This window comes from Tachypleus tridentatus, chromosome 13, assembly GCF_004210375.1.
Source record: "Tachypleus tridentatus isolate NWPU-2018 chromosome 13, ASM421037v1, whole genome shotgun sequence".
NCBI lineage: Eukaryota > Metazoa > Arthropoda > Merostomata > Xiphosura > Limulidae > Tachypleus > Tachypleus tridentatus.
The window spans coordinates 74,551,415-74,572,612 of record NC_134837.1 but is presented as its reverse complement, the minus strand read 5'-3'; the positions used below and the strand labels follow the sequence as shown (position 1 = coordinate 74,572,612).

Below are 21,198 nucleotides of genomic sequence, written 5' to 3'. Positions count from 1 at the left end.
TTGCGGGTCGAGCACTTTAACTTCTTTACCATGAGTTTAGTAATGATGACAAATTTTGAACTTGAATAATTATCAAAAAAAGAGAAACATATCTAGAAAGGTAATACTAAGTTGTGTTTTTAAACAACTGTTGAATGTAAAAATACATAAATTACTATATAACTGTTCCCCTCTTTTGTTAGACATAAGTAGCCCAAGAGCTGGTGGTGAGTGTTGTTGAGTCGTTGTTTTTCCTGTAGTCTGTCGGTTCATATTAAGAATGGAAATAGCTTTGTTTGTTTGTTTGTTTTCTTTTAGCAAAGCCACAAAGGCTATCTGTTCAGCCCACCGAGGGGAATCGAACCCCTGATTTTAACGTTGTAAATCCGGAGACATACCGCTGTACTAGCGGGGGGCATGGAAATAGCATACAGTCCTTTCCGCAGCTTTTGCGAAAATTGTGAACCAATAAACAACTTATATTTACTTACATCAACAATGTCATATTGTGATCGCTAATCTGAAGTTAACCCTAAATCACCGTAACTCGCTGTATCATCTTCTCTTCAAGTTGACCTTAAATCACTATAACTCGCGGTACCATCTTTTCTCTTCAAGCTTATTCTATACTGTCGATTAGCACTTGTTCACGTGTACTCATCACGCAACTATTGATCTTCAGAGAGGTCGCTTTCAATGTTTATGACAAGACAGCTTAGTTTCCTAGGCAAGATGTCCTTGACATCTATACATACGGCATAATTCAGCTTTACAAGGTTTCCTCAAGGAGATGACTGGTTACCACAGCAGCCATGTGTACTGGTCAAAAGTTCAAAAATGCCGCTAGGTGGCTTTTACACTATTCTAACGTTTGGCATTATCGCGGAATAAAATTCAAATATTAATGCTAGTCACTAAATTTCGGTTCCAAAGTTCGTAGTTGGTTATCTTAGTGTCTTTAGAACAAAACTTGCGTTTATGTTGTGTGTTTCGTCAACTAATTATTTCTTGAAGAACTAATTATACTAAATATTCCACCTCAATCTAGCAAACCATACATATGTAGTATTCATTTTAACCAAAACATTTTACAACAGAAACTATCTTGATCTTATCAGATTTGTTTTGAAGTAAAAATAAACATAAATTTCGTTCTCTATAATATTTAAATATTAATCTAGTGATAATATTTTCACTTTGATCCTCTCTTTCAATCTGATCAAACTATATCTGTATTTATTTTAAATAAATGGCTTCTATATTTAATCTGGTTTATCTTAGTTCAGTACTTTTAATACGTTAACGTTCTGCAGCTATTTATCACAGTTAAGACACGGTCTGAATTCATTTCTTTTACTTCTGTTTTATCTGACCTTATCATAATATGTTATCTCTGTTATTAAGCACAATCGTCTCAGCTTTGTTCATAGTATATTATAAAACTTCATTTCTAGTTGAGTTATCTACTCTCTGAATTTTATTATAGTGTCTACTTGTATATTATGGTTTAATTATCTGTTTCTTTAGATTAATTATATTCTGTGTTTGAAACTTTTGGCTAAGCCAGCTCTCCGAATTTATTCTTGTTTTATAACTCTAACTGCCACCTTCTCTCTGAATCTGATCACGTTTTTCGTGTCTACTTTTTCACTACTCGCGAGATAAGTAGATGTATTTTTGTTTTTGTATTTATTGTTCTGTTTTTACACAAATGTTTTTTTTTTCTCGTAGCAGTCCTTGATTTTTAATTGATTGACTACAAGGAAAGTGGCGAGCCAACAGTACCCACCCCCAACTGCTTACTGTATATCAAATAGTGAGATTCAGTGTGAGGTTTTGATATTATCGTCTAACTTTCTGTTAGCTGAGCCATTTCTGAATTTCGGTGAATTCTCTGCTTCCTTTCTAGTAGAGTAATCGCCTCTGCTGAATCTGAGCATGTTCTCATTTTCCATTAAGATGTCTTCTGTCTGAGTTTCAGATGGGTCTCTGGCACACCTGTGAAAAGTTTTTTGTGATTACTTCTTTATAATGAACGTAATCTCTTATAGTCTAATACATTTTACAAACAATCTAAACATATTTTTCATTGGTTTTAACGAATCAAAAACGGTTTGTTTTTTTTTCCTTCAGAAAAGCTAGACTGTGCAGTGTTCTCTTTCCATTTCCTACCGGTCATCTTTAAAATATATTATCATTCGCATATATATAGAATAAATTGTTCGAAAGTCATTTTCTACATGCCTCTAAATCGTTTCATGAATGTTCTTATAACTCATCTTTATTTTTGTCGGTTATATACATATGTGTGTGTGTGTGTGTAATGACCAGTAGTCAGTATTGAGACAGGTGTCAAGGTCGTTTTGGAGACTGTTTCCTCCTCTTCTCAGATGAATAATGAAAGTAGCATTATTAGTTAAACCAATGCTGCATAAATTGATGAAAAGTCTAAAGGCCACTTGGAAACCACTTTATAAACGTTTCGAATAACCATGTGATTGTTTAATTGTTTCCCGTTGACACAGTGTTAAGATTATAATGCTACAATTGTATTTAAGTGCAAAGCTACACAATAGGCTATGTGCGCTGTGGCTATTGCAGGTATCTAGCCCGCACTTTTAGAGGTATGAATCTTCAAACTTATGCCTGAGCCACTAAAGTGCCCAATAAAGTAGAACTAATTATTTTGTTTGGATTTTTAAAAATGGTATAATAAATAATGAAAGTTAAGATAATAAAAGGTACACATTTTATGGCAAATCTGACGTTATATATACATGCCTTTATTTTTTATTCAATTAATCTGTCTACGTGTTTGAAAATAAATGATTTCATGTTGCTTCATCTTTGAATACGTTTTTTCTTAATGCAAAAACTGAACAATCGTATATTCAGCAAACGTACGTGTTTGATAGCTAGCATCAGAGAGAATGATGTGGCCAGTTATACGCTTCATCACTTTACAAGATAGTATGTTTAGTTTGTTCCAGAGCACAATACTTTATTAGGAAGTCAAATTTCTTTTCGTCAAGACTGCACTCATACGTCTTCTTTTGGAGCTGCTCGTAATTTGTTTTAAATAAATAAAAAAAGAAGAACGAAACTTCCAAGTGGGTAGCTATGGATGGGAGGGGTAGCCGTCACTCAATCAGGGATGGGCTGCTTCTACATTTTGACAAGAGACAGAACAGCAAGTCCCCTTGTTGGCTCACCCCGCAAGCATTTTACCTTACTGTGATGGCTGGACTGATTGGCAGTCACCTGTTGGCCCTGAGTCACGTGATAGGTAAGACGCCGGCCAGCTACGCTAGTTAGTTCAATGTAAGTGAGAGGACCATGAGAGAATGCACATACTGTCCTGGGCTGTTCTAAGGAGCGTTGATACCACGTGAATATATTTCACTTACTGAATTGAACAGTGCTTGACTTACAGAATAGAGTTAATCTCGTTGTTGCAAGCAAGTTTTAGAATTCGGTTAAAACTCTTTGTTTTATTACTTTACAGGAAATGTCAAGTTTTTAAATCGTAAAGAAAATGATTTTCTAACTGAAATGGCGAGTTCCGATTAATGACCGAAGACTGAATACTTTTAAATTTTAATATTTACGGCATTATATAGTCTTATTATATAAAATTCGGAAGCGTAAGTTTTACTGCTTTCCAACATTTTATTGTGAGACATCGTTATCAGCTGTCGTTTATTTGTTTCTGAAGTGCGAGAAAAGGAAAGACTTCGGTGTTTTTCTTAAATGTCTGACGTGTTTTGGGGGTCTGTCCACGAGTAAAGAGCGGCAGGTAGTCGTACCCTGTTCATCGATACGACACAACTGTATGTAAGAAGGAAAAGGTTTGTGTGAAGTCTTCATTTGTATGAATACTCGTAATATTAAGTCCCGAAACAACTGTAGTACGTGGAAACATTTCAATGGATGTAAGACATAACAATTATCTGTTAATTATAAAAACCACACATCACTTTAACAAGATTCATAACATTTTGATGTCATTGTTATTAAACTTTCAGGCAATACATGTGTCTGTGTATATATATATATATATCAATTATAATGTTTCGGAAAGCAAACGAAAACATAAAAATTATTAAATTTAATTCAAATGTTCAGATGTGTTCCAAACATTCCTGCATTAGATGCAAATATATTTCTTATGATGTAAATTTGCGATAATCGTTTCGAGAACTACAGATTTAGTTTCTAGAAACTAGCATTCAACTCATAATTACATTAACAATAATGACTGTTTTTTATTTCAAATCCCTTAAAAACAGTTGGCCAATAAGATTTTGCCAACAGAAACAAAAATGCAGCTTTTCTTTTTAACCAATGATATCGTTAATGTTTAAGATGATATTTGAAAACCTCTACGTCAGGGGTACTGGCTTTTTTGACTAAATCTTTAACTTAAACAATAGCGGGAAACAGTTAACGGGAAATCTTTTGTTGTTTGAAGGATAAATTATCCTCATGCCATATATTAATAGATATTTATCTTCTTGTTTCGTTAAAACCTTGTTGACAAAATGATTTATTAACATGTATCGTAAGCTTTCGGTGAACGACCTTCACTTTGGAAAACCCTCATAAACAACACAATGTATGTAGGTATTAATCACATACACGAGTGAAAAGTGAATATATAAGGTTGTCTAATTACCCGAGCAGTCTCAAGATAAATAGAAGAATAAAACATTCAGTTTTTCTGAAAATTAAATGTGGGGAATGGAACCTGGAAGCTCTATCTGAAAAAAAAATTGTGTATTCACTTAAGTTAAAAAGTTCTCAAATATTGATCGAAGACACTTAGTACCGTGGATTTCTAGCCAGAGAAGTTTTACGGTTACTTGAATCAGGGCCTAAATTGGAATATTTTATGTTTTGTGGTTATTAATATCTGATTTTGAAAACGTAGCTTCAATACTTGGAAGAATGACCTCTTGAGATAGCTCGATGTTTTTAAAACTGATCAAAAATTAAGAGTAAGAAATGAACTAATTTTTATGTAAACACGGCTATTAATTTTTTAATATAATAACTATTGTTTATATTCACTTGAATTACATTTGATTGGTACGTGTTTATACTCCACAGAAGTGAATACAGGATTTTGGGAAATGAGTTTATCATTACGGTTTAGAAGTTTTACTGTAAAGTATATCATCCCATCTTTTATTAATGATCTATAATAATGATTGGTTATTTAATAGCTTCACAAGTTAAGTAACAATTTATTGTTTTTTTCAATCTTGTTCTTCTCTCCTGTTAGATGTCAGATGTTTTAAGAACTAAATAAAATATTTAGATGGACTAATAAGGTTTATAACTTCACCTCTCAAGTTTGATACCTTCAAAATCGAAATTGTTGTAGCAGGTTTTGATTTAGCTGGTGAATATAAAATTGCTATTAAAATGACCACTGTATTTATCCTAGTGTCTCTCTTTATTTATGCAAACTGTGGTAATATTTCAACTAAATGTTGCGTCCAGTTCTCCTATTTATAGCTACTTAGGTTGTTTTTATGTTTGTATTTTTCAGGGTATGTGAACCTTTAAGTTTTCATATTTAGTGTTCTCTCGCAATTTGTTTTTTAATCTTCTTTTGGCTTTGGTCGATAGTCTACATTTTGTAATTATTGGACATAAAACATGAATCGCGATCTGTTTCAATTCTTCCACTGTTGCTCATAACAACCGCTTTTTTTCATTTTAATAACACAGTTATCCAAACTTGAAAAAAGGCTTACAGCAAAACTTGCTCAGAACTAATCTTATAAAAATCTGGTGATAAAGTCACGGTGTTTCCACTGTTATCTTTATCACACACTTTTTCCCATAAAGTCCTGTTATGAAAGGTGTTTGTTTTTTTTTGTTTTTTTTTTACGCCTGCGTACAAGGCTATTGGTTTCTCTTGTTCGTTTCCGTTCCGCGAGATTCCCCTCGTTTTTACCAAAACGATGGAAAGTCATGTACGAGGCTATTGGTTTCTCCTGTACGTTTCTATTCCCTGAGATGACCCTCTTTTTCCTTAATAATTTTTATATTAAAAATCTTCAGGGTTTGCGTATACTCCCTCTGTTGTCAATAATGACTACATTAAAATGTTCTGGTTGTATAATTTGAAGTAACCGACATCATTACCTGTAATGTGATTATTAATCACTTGTGATGGAAAAAGTAAGTCCACTGGAATAAATCAGAAGTAAAAAACAAGTCATAAATCACTGTCGCCTAGCCTGCATAACAAACTGATTACATGTAATTAATGTTAAAACTCGGTACCGAACTTGCGATGTTGGAGTGCACTGAATAATCCGTAGAATGGTAACAATGAAATGTTATTCGTGCTAGGTTATGTAATGGGTGGATATCAAACCAGGCTAACACAGTGTGCAATTAGTTGGTTCGGTCGTTCATTGTTCGTTCTATTTTCGCCAGAAGTATTTGTTATTCTACTGTTTACCAGGTGGTCTACATCAGCTACGAAAACAAAATATCAGGCTCATTAACCATTCGAGGACGTGAAACCTGTTGGAGCCTAGATCTTTTTTTCACAAGCTTACGGCAAATATGCATTAATTAATATGCCTTACTGAAATGATTTGATCAACTAAACCAGGTCGACGTGCGTTACGTTTTACTGTTTATGTTGATATAGTGGTTTCGGTAAATGAATTATTTTTATTTTTCAGTTCTATCTGATCTAAGAACCCAAGGACACGAGGTTAATAAATCTTACACGTGTCTCAAGAAAGAATTATGAACTTTTAATTCAGAAACATCGAACTCATGTCTTTGTTTGCTTCTCACCAAACAGTGAAGAATGCTAAAACATGATAATATTCCAAGCATGTTGGAGAATACAGATTTCGTCAGCTATTCATCGTTGTGTTAAAAATTCTTCTGGGGGGGATTTCTCCGCAAAACTCTCTTTTCGTGGATACTCTCAACGTTATCTAAGTCGCTAAAGGTAATGAATTCCGGTAGACAGTCTAAACCGTGTGGTTACACCAGTACAAGCCTTGCAGCACACAAACCTTTGGACAAGGTCAGTCTATAAAACTGGTAAAACGTGCCGCCTAGGGATTAATCGTCTGGCAGGCGTGTGGATTAACATAGTGTGTTCTTTCTTACTGGACAACAAAATAACTACAAGTATTACAGGAACATAAAACAGCACGAAGCTCTTTGGAAGGAACTTCAGTTCAAAACGAGTACACGAAAATCCACTAGCGATCTTGACCTCAAACCTTTTGACCTTAACCTTTAAATGACCTTGATATATATTAGTTTCTTGCCTTAATGATGAAAATATAAGTACAGAAATGTTAAATTAAAAATAAAAAGGTTTTGCAAAACTTTTAGATACGCTTAAGAAAAATAAAAGTTAGTTCTAAAGGGATGGTGACACTAAATATTATAAGTTGAAAAAAAGATTTCATATTAAAACAGCTATCAACCATTTATGGTACGAATGTTTTAAAGAACTTTTCTAACAAACATTTCTGTGGTGCCGAATTGAAAACTTATCGTGAATTTCAGAAGATCCATCAACTTAACACAAAAAGCACGCTTTTATACTTGAAGCAGACAGCTTATGGGTCGTTATGTAAAATAGTGGAAAGACCGGAGTAGCAAGTTACTACTTGTAAGTGTATCCTGTGGAGACCAAACACGAATGTCGTATCCACAGGATACACTTACAAGAATGTTTGGACGTAAGTTGTAAACAGACATTTTCGTAAGTGTATCCTGTGGAGACGACGTTCGTGTTTGGACGTAAGTTGTAAACAAACATTCTTGTAAGTGTATCCTGTGGAGACGACATTCGTGTTTGGACGTAAGTTGTAAACAAACATTCTTGTAAGTGTATCCTGTGGAGACGACATTCGTGTTTGGACGTAAGTTGTAAACAGACATTTGTGTAAGTGTATCCTGTGGAGACGACATTCGTGTTTGGACGTAAGTTGTAAACAGACATTTGTGTAAGTGTATCCTGTGGAGACGACATTCGTGTTTGGACATTTCACTTTGCTCAGATGAGAACCAAATCTACAACCACTTTCAATATATAAGAATACTGTCAGAAATATTGCATAACAATAAATGTTTAAAACTAACATTCACAAGACAAACAAAACATAAAAAAGACACCAGAATCATATATGAATGGAACACTTCTCCAGACCACAACTTCGGCAAAACTTTTACGTTTAACCTTCGACCCAAAGCTAACGAGGATAAAACATACAAATAAAGTACTAACAAAAATTTCGAAAATCACAACTTATGCAAGAAGTCTAACCGATAAAAATTAAGAAACCTCACTAGACAATATCATAAAAACTATATAAAACGTATAGATACAACCTATCATCGAATATGCATGCTCTGCATGGATAAACATAGTACCCAAAAACGTAGATAAAGTACAATCAATACAGAACTATCTAATTACTACAGCATTTAAAGCCACCCGTAGCATATCATCAAAGTTTATTGACAACTACGCAAACATACAAACCGATAGACTCTTGCATAATTCTTCAAATTACCTTGAGAAAATTAGCAAAAATGCGACCTGCTTTGTGAACTTCTCGCTACTACATACACGATAAAAGTAGGCCCAAGTACTTCTCTCCCGTTAACGTATATTTTAGAAATAGACATTTAATAACGCCACCTACTACTAGACCATAAGCCCCACAAGTTTTAGAATAATATAATATTTAAAAAAAGATTTTTTTGAGTAAAATGTTTTTTGTGTTAGTCGAGAGAAAGTGATGAAATGTGTTCCTTTGACATACTGAACTGTTCGTTGAGTATAATATTTTACAATTAGCAACGTTATTCATAAAACAAGAATGTTCATGCTGATACCCACATGGACATTTGCCCTGAAAGGGGTCAGAGCAAGTGCTGCTTACTCCGACCTTCATAAACTTAACTACAGTTCTAACCAGAGGAAGAGGTTCCAGTGAACCTGACCTTCCCTGGTCTACAAAGACCAAAACCCCGGTAACGAAAAGACGTCATTTCGCGCATCTAAGGAGGGAAGTAAAGGTCCAGGATGCACCTGACCTTGTGCAATTAGAATATTGTGAAATTCTGTATTTGGCGTAACAATGCGCGATTAAAATACTAGGAAATTCGTTACTGACGTCACAACGAGCAGCTCCAGAGTTACAGTGTTAAACATGATGTTCTTCACCCTGTGTTATGATATTAAACCCTTATTCTCTTTCATCTGTAACGAGATGATAGATTGAACGAGGAAACCCAGATACTAACGTAAAAGTTTCGTTATCAGTTTACAACTGGCCAAGAATGATAACATGAAGGGGCATTATATTGCACGTTGTTTTGACGTCATCGTGGCTTCCAGCAGCGAGGTTACCTGTCTGATCTTGTACAGAACTGCGATAAGGGCTGGCACATACATGAGGTTTTATTATCAACTTCCGACTAAAATAACGTTGCAGAGAGAACCCTAAATCACTGGAAGAATGAGCTATGTCCATAAACGTCTCTATCTAACTTACAGTCGAGTTTCGGTTAGGCCTACAAGCACGAAGTTCACAACATGATCAATATTCGGCTTTTTTCATCACTAGTTCGAAGCATGCCGTTAGTCATATAAAGGCTTAGGCCGCGAGTTGTGAATATTGTACATCCTCGCGTTCCTCGTGCGCTGTCACTCGTGAAGCACGCACGTCTGTTGTAATTCTTTAGGTAGGGCAAACTGATTTTAATTGATCCTACAAATAACTCATCTCTTAAATTAAACCCAGTACGTTAGAATAACAACAAGATGTAAACTACTGAAAGAAGAAACTTATTTTTGTTACATAATCACTTGAGAAACATTAGCTTTTAACTGCTTGTTAACTTTATTCAGTTCATAAAATCACGTGACAATCATCTCCTTTATTTAGTATTTAGAAGGACAATGAGATGATTATAATATTTAAAGACAAAACAGTTTAACCCCGGCATGGTCATGTGGTTAAGGTGCTCGACTTATAATCTGAGGGTCGCGGGTTCGAATCCCCCGACTCTCGGATTACGAGTGAATTTGGTTTCTTAACCACTTAACCACGCCAGACGTAGACATAGTGACTCTACGAGCTAATGAGTACTAAAAATATGAAGAAAACTGAGAATCAAAAAACAAAAGAAATTAATGTGAAAACAGAGATTCACATTTCTTTTGTTTTCTCTCGCCACTTTATCTCAATCTATCAAACTAATTTTACGATCTTAATCAGTACATAGTAAACCACTATTTTGAGCCAAACTAATTAGAGTGGGGGTGGGGTAGTAAATAGATAGTGGCTCTTCTCTCACCGCTATGTAGCGTATCCGGGTAATCTATTGTCCCATGGTGAGCCAGTGATACGTTCACGAACTTAAAATCGGAGATTCTATTCCCCGCAGTGGACAGAGAGAAGAGCGTCTATTATGTAGCTTTGTACTAATATCTAACCTAAACTATATTAAAAAAAAATCTTGATTTTCGTATTTTTGGGGATTAAAAGTGTGAACTTTTAATCAGAATTCAGAACTTCATACGTTATTTTTGTAAAGTTGACCTTATATACTAAAAAAAGAAACAACAACATAACCAAACCATGCGAACTTATCCCATTAAAAATGTCAGGGTGGCGGGTTTAAATCCCCGTCACACCAAACATGCTCGGACTTTCAGCCGTGAGGGCATTATAATGTGACGGTCAATCCCACTATTCATTGGTAAAAGAGTATCCCAAGAGTTGGCGGTGGATGGTGATGACTAGCTGCCTTTCCTCTAATCTTACACTGCTAAATTAGGAACGGTTAACGCAGGTAAACGTTGTGCAGCTTTGCGCGAAATTCAAGACAAATAAACAAACCCATTAAAAATACCCTTTGTACTCTTGAGAGACACTTTAACTTCTGAATGGAAAACCACTTATAAAATACATTCTGTTTAGTCTCCCGTAACATTAGAAACACTTTGCTGACTTTACCAGTAGTTGAAGAAGATTTTATTTCAGCATTTTTTGTCTTATTTAAATGTCTTGAAGCTTCCATTAGAGGTAACCCTTACAGAGGTGAACATGATTTACTCGCATCTTCAAGTTTGTATTACCATTAATTAGGTTATGAAGATTGTCTTCGGGTTTATTTAAACAACTGTTTAGAAAATAAGAAAATGTAAATCTTTTAATTGTCCATTTGTTAAATTCGATCCAAAACACTAAGTTGCCTAAAGTGCTACCACAGCTTCTATCTATCATTGTAAGATTTGCCCTTCAGGGTGCCCGTAGAATGTTTTAAAATCAGTTGACTAATATATGAATAATCATTATCATTTTTAGTACTTTTTGTTTGTAGATGATGCCATCTTATATGAAAGAGCTTTTACGCGTCTCTGCCTTATAGGCGGCTTTGAAATACGTTTATAGTTTTGTTATTTCCCTGACATGAGTTTTGGTGTTTCTCTTCATACTGTTATTTGAAAAGAGCCTTGAAGAATGCACAGTCACGTAGCCATCAAGCAACACGATGTCTATCAAGGTTAAGATCAGAAAAAAACTTTTACTTGTATTATTATAGGATTTTAAGAGATTATTTTCATAACTTACACGTAACAGTGAGGCTTAATGTGCATTTTTAATGCACAAAACGAATTATAAAAGCTGTCTAAAACGTTCTGTTTTAATTACAAAATTATCCGTAAGAGTTAAAGCAAATGTATTAATAAACGTACAATCTTTTGAGCTCGAACTATTATGGATATTCTTTCAAACCTAGTCCATTAATTGAATAATTATATATGTATATATATACGTGTATGTGTTTGAAGTTAAGCACAAAGCTACACAATGGTGAGTCTACAGACATAACGCTGTGCCACATATACGTATCTGCGTGTGTGAGTCATTTAAAAATTGAATTACATATGATAAATTAATAAATAACTCTGAATATCACCTTTTTCTTGACCAAGCAATGAATAACTATGAATATATAACTAACCTGATGAGTAATAAATATAGAACTTGCCTGGTGAAGTAATGAATAACTATGATTATAGAACTTACCAGAAGATGTAATGAATAACTATGAATATAGAACTTGCCTCATGAAGTAATGAATAACTATGAATATAGAACTTGCCTGATGAAGTAATTAATATAGAACTCGCCTGATGAAGCAATGAATAACAAACTATGAAAATAGAACTTGTCTCATGAAGTAATGAATAACTATGAAAATATAACTTACCTGATGAAGTAATGGATAACTATGAAAATAGAACTTGTCTCATGAAGTAATGAATAACTATGAAAATATAACTTACCTGATGAAGTAATGGATAACTATGAAAATAGAACTTGTCTCATGAAGTAATGAATAACTATGAAAATATAACTTACCTGATGAAGTAATGGATAACTATGAAAATATAACTTACCTGATGAAGTAATGGATAACTATGAATATAGAACTTGCCTCCTGAAGTAATGATTAGCTTACTACGAATATATAACTTCCCTGATGAAGTAATGAATAACTATGAATATAGAAATTGCCTGATGAAGTAATGAATAACAAACTATGAATATAGAACTTGCCTGATGAAGTAATGAACAACAAACTGTGAATATAGAAATTGCCTGATGAAGTAATGAATAACAAACTATGAATATATAACTTGCCTGATGAAGTAATGAATAACTATGAATATAGAAATTGCCTGATGAAGTAATGAATAACAAAATATGAATATAGAAATTGCCTGATGAAGTAATGAATAACAAACTATGAATATATAACTTGTCTCATGAAGTAATGAATAACTATGAAAATATAACTTGCCTGATGAAGTAATGAATAAATATGAAAATATAACTTGCCTGATGAAGAAATGAATAACTACGAAAATATAACTTACCTGATGAAGTAATGAATAAATATGAAAATATAACTTGCCTGATGAAGAAATGAATAACTGCGAAAATATAACTTACCTGATGAAGTAATGAATAAATATGAAAATATAACTTGCCTGATGAAGTAATCAATAACTATGAAAATATAACTTGCCTGATGAAGTAATCAATAACTATGAAAATATAACTTGCCTGATGAAGTAATGAATAACTTACTACGGATATAGAACTTATCTGATGAGGTAATGAACAACTTACTATAAATATACAACTTTGCTGATGAAGTGATGAATAACTTTGAATATAAAAATTGCCTTATGAAGTAATGAACAACTATAAATATATAACACTCCTGATGAAGTAATGAATAACTATGAATATAGAACTTGCCTGATGAAGTAATAACTAACTATACATACCGCTCATTACCTGATGAAATAATTAAGTGTATACTTCATCCTTTCCTTATGCTTTCTTTCATAAGTCTGAGTTTTTATTTTACATTAATGTGGTATTTAAAACGAAATGTGAAGTGAGACCTTTTATTTGTCGTGAATTAAATTTCAAATGATAGTAAAGTAATAGTCAAATTTTGAAAGTATATAATTGTAGTTCATTTATGAAACGAAGTTGTACAGTATAAGAAAAGTAATTTGTATATCTAAACATAGCTGTTCCCGTGAAATATAACCACTATAGTTAGGTGTGTTACTAACCTGCAGGCATTACATTACAAGCCTATAGCTGCTCTGTAGGCTGTTGTGGTAGTCCCATGGATTTAATTGTTTGAAACTATAGCATTTGTACAGTAAGAGATAAGTTATTTATAGTAAGAATGCATAGCTAACGTTTCCTCTTTTCCTGGAACTTTTGATCCGACCAGGTCATATCTGATCCAAAGACTGGTGCAGTTTGTCTAATCTCATTTATACCCTCCTTTTAACACTGTGTTTGATTGGTATACGCATAGTGTTTTTAGTTGCTACTTTACTATACTGATTTCTTGCTGTTTCCTTAGAACAAAAATAGGGTTGGGAAATTCACGATAATACGAAAATTCTTTGTGCTTTAGCATGTGTGGCTCAGTGGCTTGTTTTTCTGTACTTTGAACTAAAAATATTTATTGCGCGACAGGTTGTTCTTAATTTCAGGGCCGTGGGTATACTATAAAAAATAGTTAAATCTAATTATTCGGACAAATAAGGGTCTGGTGGTTAGGGTGTCCGGCTTGAAGTCTGCGATTCACATGATCGAAACCAGTCGCAGAATATTTTTGTCCTTTCAGCTGTAAGAGCGTCATTATGCGATGGTCAATCCCACTTTTCATTGTTAGAGGGTAGCCAAAAAGTTGGCTTTTGGAAGCGTTGACTGGCTGATCTCCATTGAACCTATTACTTAAAAGTAGGACTAATTAATGCAAATATCCCCCGAGTAGTTTTGCACAAAACTTCAAAGAAGAAACGATCAGGCAGAAGTAGTTTAAGAGCAGGCGGTGGGTGCTGTTAACTAACTGTCTTTCATATGCTCCGCCAGCTCAAAATCTGTTGGCGGATATACGCAGGTGATTCTTGTTTATCTGTGAAATAAAATATAAACACACGCTTACACGATCAATTTATATCGATTATTATCAGTTATAATGATTAATTTCTAAATAAACATTTAAAACTCGTGAATTTCAATTGGTTAGTATTGTCATATTATGGCTATATAGTTTATTCTGAACTAAAAGAATATACATGGTGAAATTTCAACATTCAGTTCATTTTGTAAAACTCATGGGTTCATTTTAAGATTTGTAATTCTTGCAATTTATTCGACTTGGAGTTGTACTACACTTACATTAAACGTAGGTTTATATACCTTTTGCACATTTACTGCTTATTTTTATTAAAAAAATGTCGAATTCTCGAGCTTACTTCTTCACAATTAGCAGCTGTTAAGTTATTGAAAAATACTTGGGAATCCGCAAGTAAGAACTTCAGGCAGACATGTTCTACTGTGATAAGATTATTTTGTTTTTAAAGGGGGAAAGAAACCATACATTTTAAAGACTCGACAAAAGGTGTTTAATTTAGTAAGAAATGTCTTCCATAAATATTTCAATATTACAGGCCTTGGTAGAAACACGACTTGTCCTTTATGTTAATTTGTGCTTTGTAAATAACGCACAATTATTCTTTCGTTTTACAGGCCAGGATGTCTGAAAGTTAAAGTTTAGAAATCTTCCTGTTTTTGTAACAATACGTGAAACATAGAACTGCAGTTTCGAACCACGTCAGCTTCATCCAGCTCATCTTAAAAGATGACAGAAGTTACTTAAAACTTGGGTTCTCGGTTCATCGCGGCATGAGGTTCGTCACCTAATGTGACTTCTGGTATTTTCATTTCACATCTCATGATTTACCAAAAGATGAAGAATTGCGTGAGGGCCAAGTTTAAGTAGAAAGCTGAAATAGTCTTAAACTCTTTCAAATTTAAAAAGTATAAAACTTTGGACATATTTGATAATTGAACAATAGAAAGTATTGTAGACTTTTCTAGCAAGGTTAAGTCGTTTTCCTGATGTCCAAAACGCTCCATTTTAGACTTAAAAACAGCAACATATGGAATTCACCGTAAATAGGAAAAGATAAATATATAACCGAACAGAGTCCCTCGTGGAACAACGGTAAGTATACAGATTACAACCATAAAATCTGTGGTTTGAATTAATTCTCCGTTGTACACAGCAGATAGTCTAATGCGTCTTTGCTCCAAAATAAATGAATTGAATCGATTTCTACTGAACAAGAAGCAGCCGGATAACTATTTTATAGGTGATTATAACATTCTGAGCAATTATTTGACTTGAATAACACAAAATAACTGGATCAGTTTTTTACATTTTGCATGTTATCTGAGAGGTTTCTTAGTGAATGGAGTATTTCTAATTATTTATCAGTTTGATAAAGTCGGACGCATATGATTAAGTTTAAAGTATTTCATATTTTTCTTTTGGGCGCAGTGCAGACAGGAAGTATTGATAGATATACACAAAATGAAAATATTTCTTATGATTTACTGCAACCAGTTGCTTTTCTGTAAGTTTGAGAGCTTGTAAAGCCCAATATTTTAGGTTCTATTTCTGCGATTGGTACAGTGTAAATAGGCCATTGTGCAGCTCTATGTCTAAACACAAAATAAACAAGGAACCCTAAGATTATTTGCAATGGTTAGCACTAACTTCTTGTAATTGGTATAAGTCTTCATTTATTCCATCAAGGGAATACTGATTTAAACATGAAAATAAGAACGAAATTCAACATAAGATTAATTCACTGTATGTTCATGTCACCCTGGTGGTAGAAACAGAAATGAATGAAACATTGCTTTAAATTTTAAACGGTTGCCATCATCAACTGATGCTGCTAGCTACAACATTCCCGCTGTTTGAGGGTTTAAAAACCACTAAATAACTAGGTTTAACGCAAAGGGAGAAAGAGCAACTTCATAAGTATAATCCCCACTATCTGTGGTTAGGGGACTCGCTTCGCAAGCTGTGGAGGATTTAAATGTGACGGCCAGTCTTACTATTTGTTGGAAAAAGACTAACCCAAGAGATGTGTGAGGGGTATTAACTAGCTGTTTTCCATCTAGTCAGTCTTAAAAATTAGATATGATAGTGAGTGCTGAGAGCACTTTTGTAGCTTTGCGTGAAAATTCAACAGACAAATAAGCCTTCTATTTGTAGCCCCCTCGTGGGTAAGCAGTATGATTATGGACTTACAACGTTAATATCATGTGTTCGATTCCCCACTGTTGACAGTGTAGACAGCTCATCGTGCAATTCCACACTAAGAAATCACCAACACTTTCTGTTTCTAAAATTGTCATTACTATTATAAAACGGGTACATTTTATTACGACTGTCGTGATATTTATTAAATGATCTGGTTGTTGTTAAGCCCAAAGTTACTTGCGCAGTGGGCTTCCGTGCATTGCCTATCACAGGTATCGACACTTTATTTTTTTACGTTGTAAGCATGCAAATGCCCCTCACAATTCTACGGATTTACAACGATAAAATCAAGGTTTCGATTCCCTTCGGTGAACTCAACAGATAGCCTGATGTGGCTTTGGCATAAGAAAAACACACACAAAACTGCAAATTTACCGACGAGCCACTAGGGTATTATTAAGCGAAACCGACATTTTAGTCAGAGAGCTTAGACGTAGCTTTTAACATACGTTACACCTAATGTGGTCTTGAAGTTGTTAAACTGCAGACACGAATACAGTTCTAACAAGAAATATTTGGGTGGTGATACGTAACTTGGATGCGATTTGCACTCTTGTATGCTTGATATAGTTTAGTCTGCAAAGAGGGGCTCATCGAATGTTTGCGAACAATTTTGCGTTGACATCTTTCGATTTGTTGATAGAAGTCAGTCCCCATAAATATCCATCCTGCTACAGTTATAATACTGTTTGATACAGAATCATCCATCGTCTGAAGGTGACTTTAGGGATTATCTGTATAGTGCTATTCATATTCCATCTTCTCCAGAAAGTTTCTTTAATAATAAAGTTCAAAGATTTAAAAATGTTTAACGTGTATTTTGGACGCAGAAAGACCTAAAAACTAAAAGTTAGACTCGTTAACCTGTTTGCCCCACGAGCAAGACCTGCTAGAAGTTTGCCCGTTGGGCAAAAATACAAGTTCTACATACAGATACTTGAACTTGGAGTACGTGCAGTGCAACCATTTTATTTTCCTCTACTAAGACGTTGTATTCTATTTGACAGCCTTTCTAGGTTCCTACTTATGTGATAACGTTCAAGGTATTGTCCCTTCCATATTTTTTTCAAAAACAGTTTTGTTCTGTTCACCTATAAAGAATTAGATTAAACACCATTTAGCCTAGCTACTGTTGTTAAATCATAGTGTACTATCAATAACAAAATGTTTTCACCTAGATTAAAAACAAAAACTATCCCTCTATATTTGCCTCTCTAAATATGAAATAGACAGTGAACTCCATTGTCTGTGTAGGGAGCAAAGAATTGTTGACCTAAATGAAATTAAAGTTTTACCTTTGTGGCCTCAATAGTTAGTCCAAGGTCGCAGTATACTATTTCGAAACAATAGGTAACCGGATACTGTCGACAAATACGTATGTATGGTTTTATTTCAGAACTTTCTTTGCTGATTATTCAAAAACACGTGATTTTTTTTTTGCGGCAACAGATTTATTGAATAACTTAATCAGCAGTTTTTATCTCACTTTCCGTGGTAACTTTCCGCTATCATGTTATTAGATATTCTAGTCAGAAGGCTATATTATTAATGACCAGGATCATATAAAAGTGACTGTTTTTGCGCTTAAGTTAACAAATACATAGCAACACCTATAACCTTTGATTGTTTCGTTGCGAGTACCGATCGTGGAAATAAAAGTTTTGTTCTAAAACCAATAAATCTTGGTCTTTTCATGTTAGATTGACAGTAATCGGAGTTGGTCATTATTAACATATTTTGTTGGTGTAACCACATTTAGAAGTAGATTCGCAAGTCTTATTGTCGATAAAACTAATTGAAGAAGTAACTTTCCCAAACCTTTCTGTTGGTATTATTAGGTGTTAAAGTAGTTTCGCAGGTACTATTGTTGGTATTATTAGGTGTTAAAGTAGTTTCATAGGTATTATTGTCGGTATTACTAAAGTGAAGAAGTAGCTTCGCAAATGTTATTGTTGGTATAACTAGGTTTCAAAATAGCTTATGAAAGTATCGAGTATCGTTGTCGATATAACTAGGTTTTAGATGTAGGCATCACTTAATTACAATATCATAAGTTGGGAAGACGTATTGATGGGTTTAGACTTTTTGAAATGACGAACAGTTGGCAAACTAAACACAATGAATTGTCATTAGGTCATTAGGCTAAGATTAAATTTCAGAATAATGATCTTTATTAAAATATTCTTCACCCCATCTCTACTCCTGGTGCCTCGATGGTAAGTTTGAGAGTTTATATTGGTTAACTGTTCCAGGCTCGATCATACTACAGAGAACCAATTGTGCAGCTTTGATCTTGAAAATAAAAGGAATATATTGTTTCAATACGTATCTCTGAAACTTTTTAACATACGCATTAACTACAACATTTTGCATAAATTAACAAGAGAATTAGCATGTACAGTAGAAAAATGGTGTGTTTAAAGATTTTAAGAATTATGTTAATATTTTTGATATTTAAATATAGCCACTTCTGTGGCTTGAATTGCTTGACCTGTATTACATACACAACACTGTGCACATAGGTGTTTTCTCTGATTATACAAGTTGGCTGGGCGCGGTCTATTCTGCATTTTCAGGTACAGTTGCGTTATAAACGTGACAGTCAGCTCAGTTATTCAGTTCAAAGTTAGGCATAAGTCTTTACTTAAGTAAAAAATACTCTAAACATTTCATTTAACGCTTCATATTTAGTTAAGATGTCTAGTAAGGCGGGAAATATTTTACATTCATCTACAAAGCTATTCATATTGTAATTTACGCTAAACATCACTGGGATAGTCGTAACCCAGTGGTCCATGTCCCCTTACTGTGAGAACGAGGATTTTGGGTCGCGAGCATTAAACTGCTTTGCACTTTGGGGCCGTGGGCACATGAGAGCATTGATGGGCCTAATTTTACTCTTCGATCAAACATGAGTTGGTGGCGGGTGCTTGTGACTACTGTTAATAACTGCGCTCTAGCTTATTAGCTCAAAATTAGATACGACTCTCCGAGTATAGATATCCTTTTGTATAGTTTTGCTCGAAAATTCTAAATATATAAAACTATGCTACTTTTAACAGCAACATGACAGACGTTATGATAAACACTTGAAGTACCTTCGACTCGGCCAGGCATGGCCAGGTGGTTAAGGCACTCGACTCATTATCCGAGTGTCGCAAGTTCGAATCCTCGTCACACTAAACATGCTCGCCCTTTCAGCAGTGGGGGCGTTATTAGGTATGCGCAATCCCACTAAACGTTAAGTAGCCTAAGAGTTGGCGGTGGGTGGTGATGACTCGCTGTCTTCCCTCTAATCTTACACTGCTAAATTATGGACGGTTAACGCAGATAGCCCTCGTGTAGTTTTGCATGAAATTCAAACCAAACCAAACAAAACTTCGATACGTGAGATTTGGATTTATTTATTTGTATCATAACGTGTAGATAAATAGCTAGAACACTGTCTGCAAATTATTTTATTTACAGCCATTCGGTAGACATTAGATAAACAGATGAAGAACTGTCGGCAAACGACAAAATAGATGTTACGATAAGTATTCAGAGCACCGCCAGCAGATGAAAGTCGTGTGACGTACGGCCAAAACAAACTACATGACAAACTGTGTGATAGTTTTGTAATTTTCCACTTTTTGTAGTTTGAACTGTGGTAATCCAAACTAACACACATTTTCAGTAGAAGTGTTAAGGTTCTAACATCACATATCAAATTTAAAGGAAGTAATTCATTAAAAAATACACAAGATATAAAATTTCTGATTTTGATCGAATTTTTTCCTTTTTTTTTTTCTTCGCACCGATCGAACCAAGATATTGTTTAATTAAAAAAACTGCTTAACTTTGACGGATTTTCTTCAAACTTCGTACACTGCGAGGTGTTTATAACCTACAATTATATATCAATGTAATCTCAGTATATGCCACCTATGCGCAGTTATTCAACAAAAACGGCTCGATTTTAAACAAACTCTTTGGGCATGCCTATACCGATAAAAGTCGCGTGAGCTACCAGTACTAAAACTTTATCACAGTTCCACCCAAGCTTAAGAGTGCACCGTTTTTAGTTTTTGTCATTTGGATTAGGGCCCGGCATGGCCAGGTTGGTTAAGGCGTTCGACTCGTAATCTGAGGGTCACAGGTTCGAATCCCCGTCGCACAATACATACTCACCCTTTTAGCCGGTGGGACGTTATAATGTTTCAGTCAATCCCACTATTCGTTGGTAAAAGAGTAGCCCAAGAGTTGTCGGTGGGTAATGATGTCTAGCTGCCTTCCCTCTAGTCTTATACTACTAAATTAGGGGCGGCTAGCTCAGATAGCCCTCTTGTAGCATTGCGCGAAATTAAAAAACAAAACAAGCTACCAGTTTGACCACCAATTTTTATTTATTTCCTTTGAGTTGCACGTTTAATCCTTTTTTCGGCCACCCTTTCTCTTTCACACCTGAGGTGTTTTTTATAAGATTTATAACTGCACGATAAATAG

At 34.4% G+C, this 21,198-nt stretch overlaps 1 protein-coding gene across 2 annotated transcripts in view; it reads left to right on the top strand.

Annotated features, from left to right (window-relative positions):
* LOC143237928 (uncharacterized) overlaps positions 1-21,198 on the top strand; it is a 273,555-nt gene that overhangs the window by 190,145 nt on the left and 62,212 nt on the right. The window contains exon 1 of one of the 2 annotated variants that reach the window (XM_076477683.1): positions 3,322-3,827. The exons of the other annotated variant lie outside the window; for it this stretch is intronic. The gene's annotated coding sequence lies outside the window, so the exon portion shown is untranslated. Of the gene's footprint in view, positions 1-3,321; positions 3,828-21,198 lie in introns of those variants that run through there. 2 annotated transcript variants of the gene reach the window in all.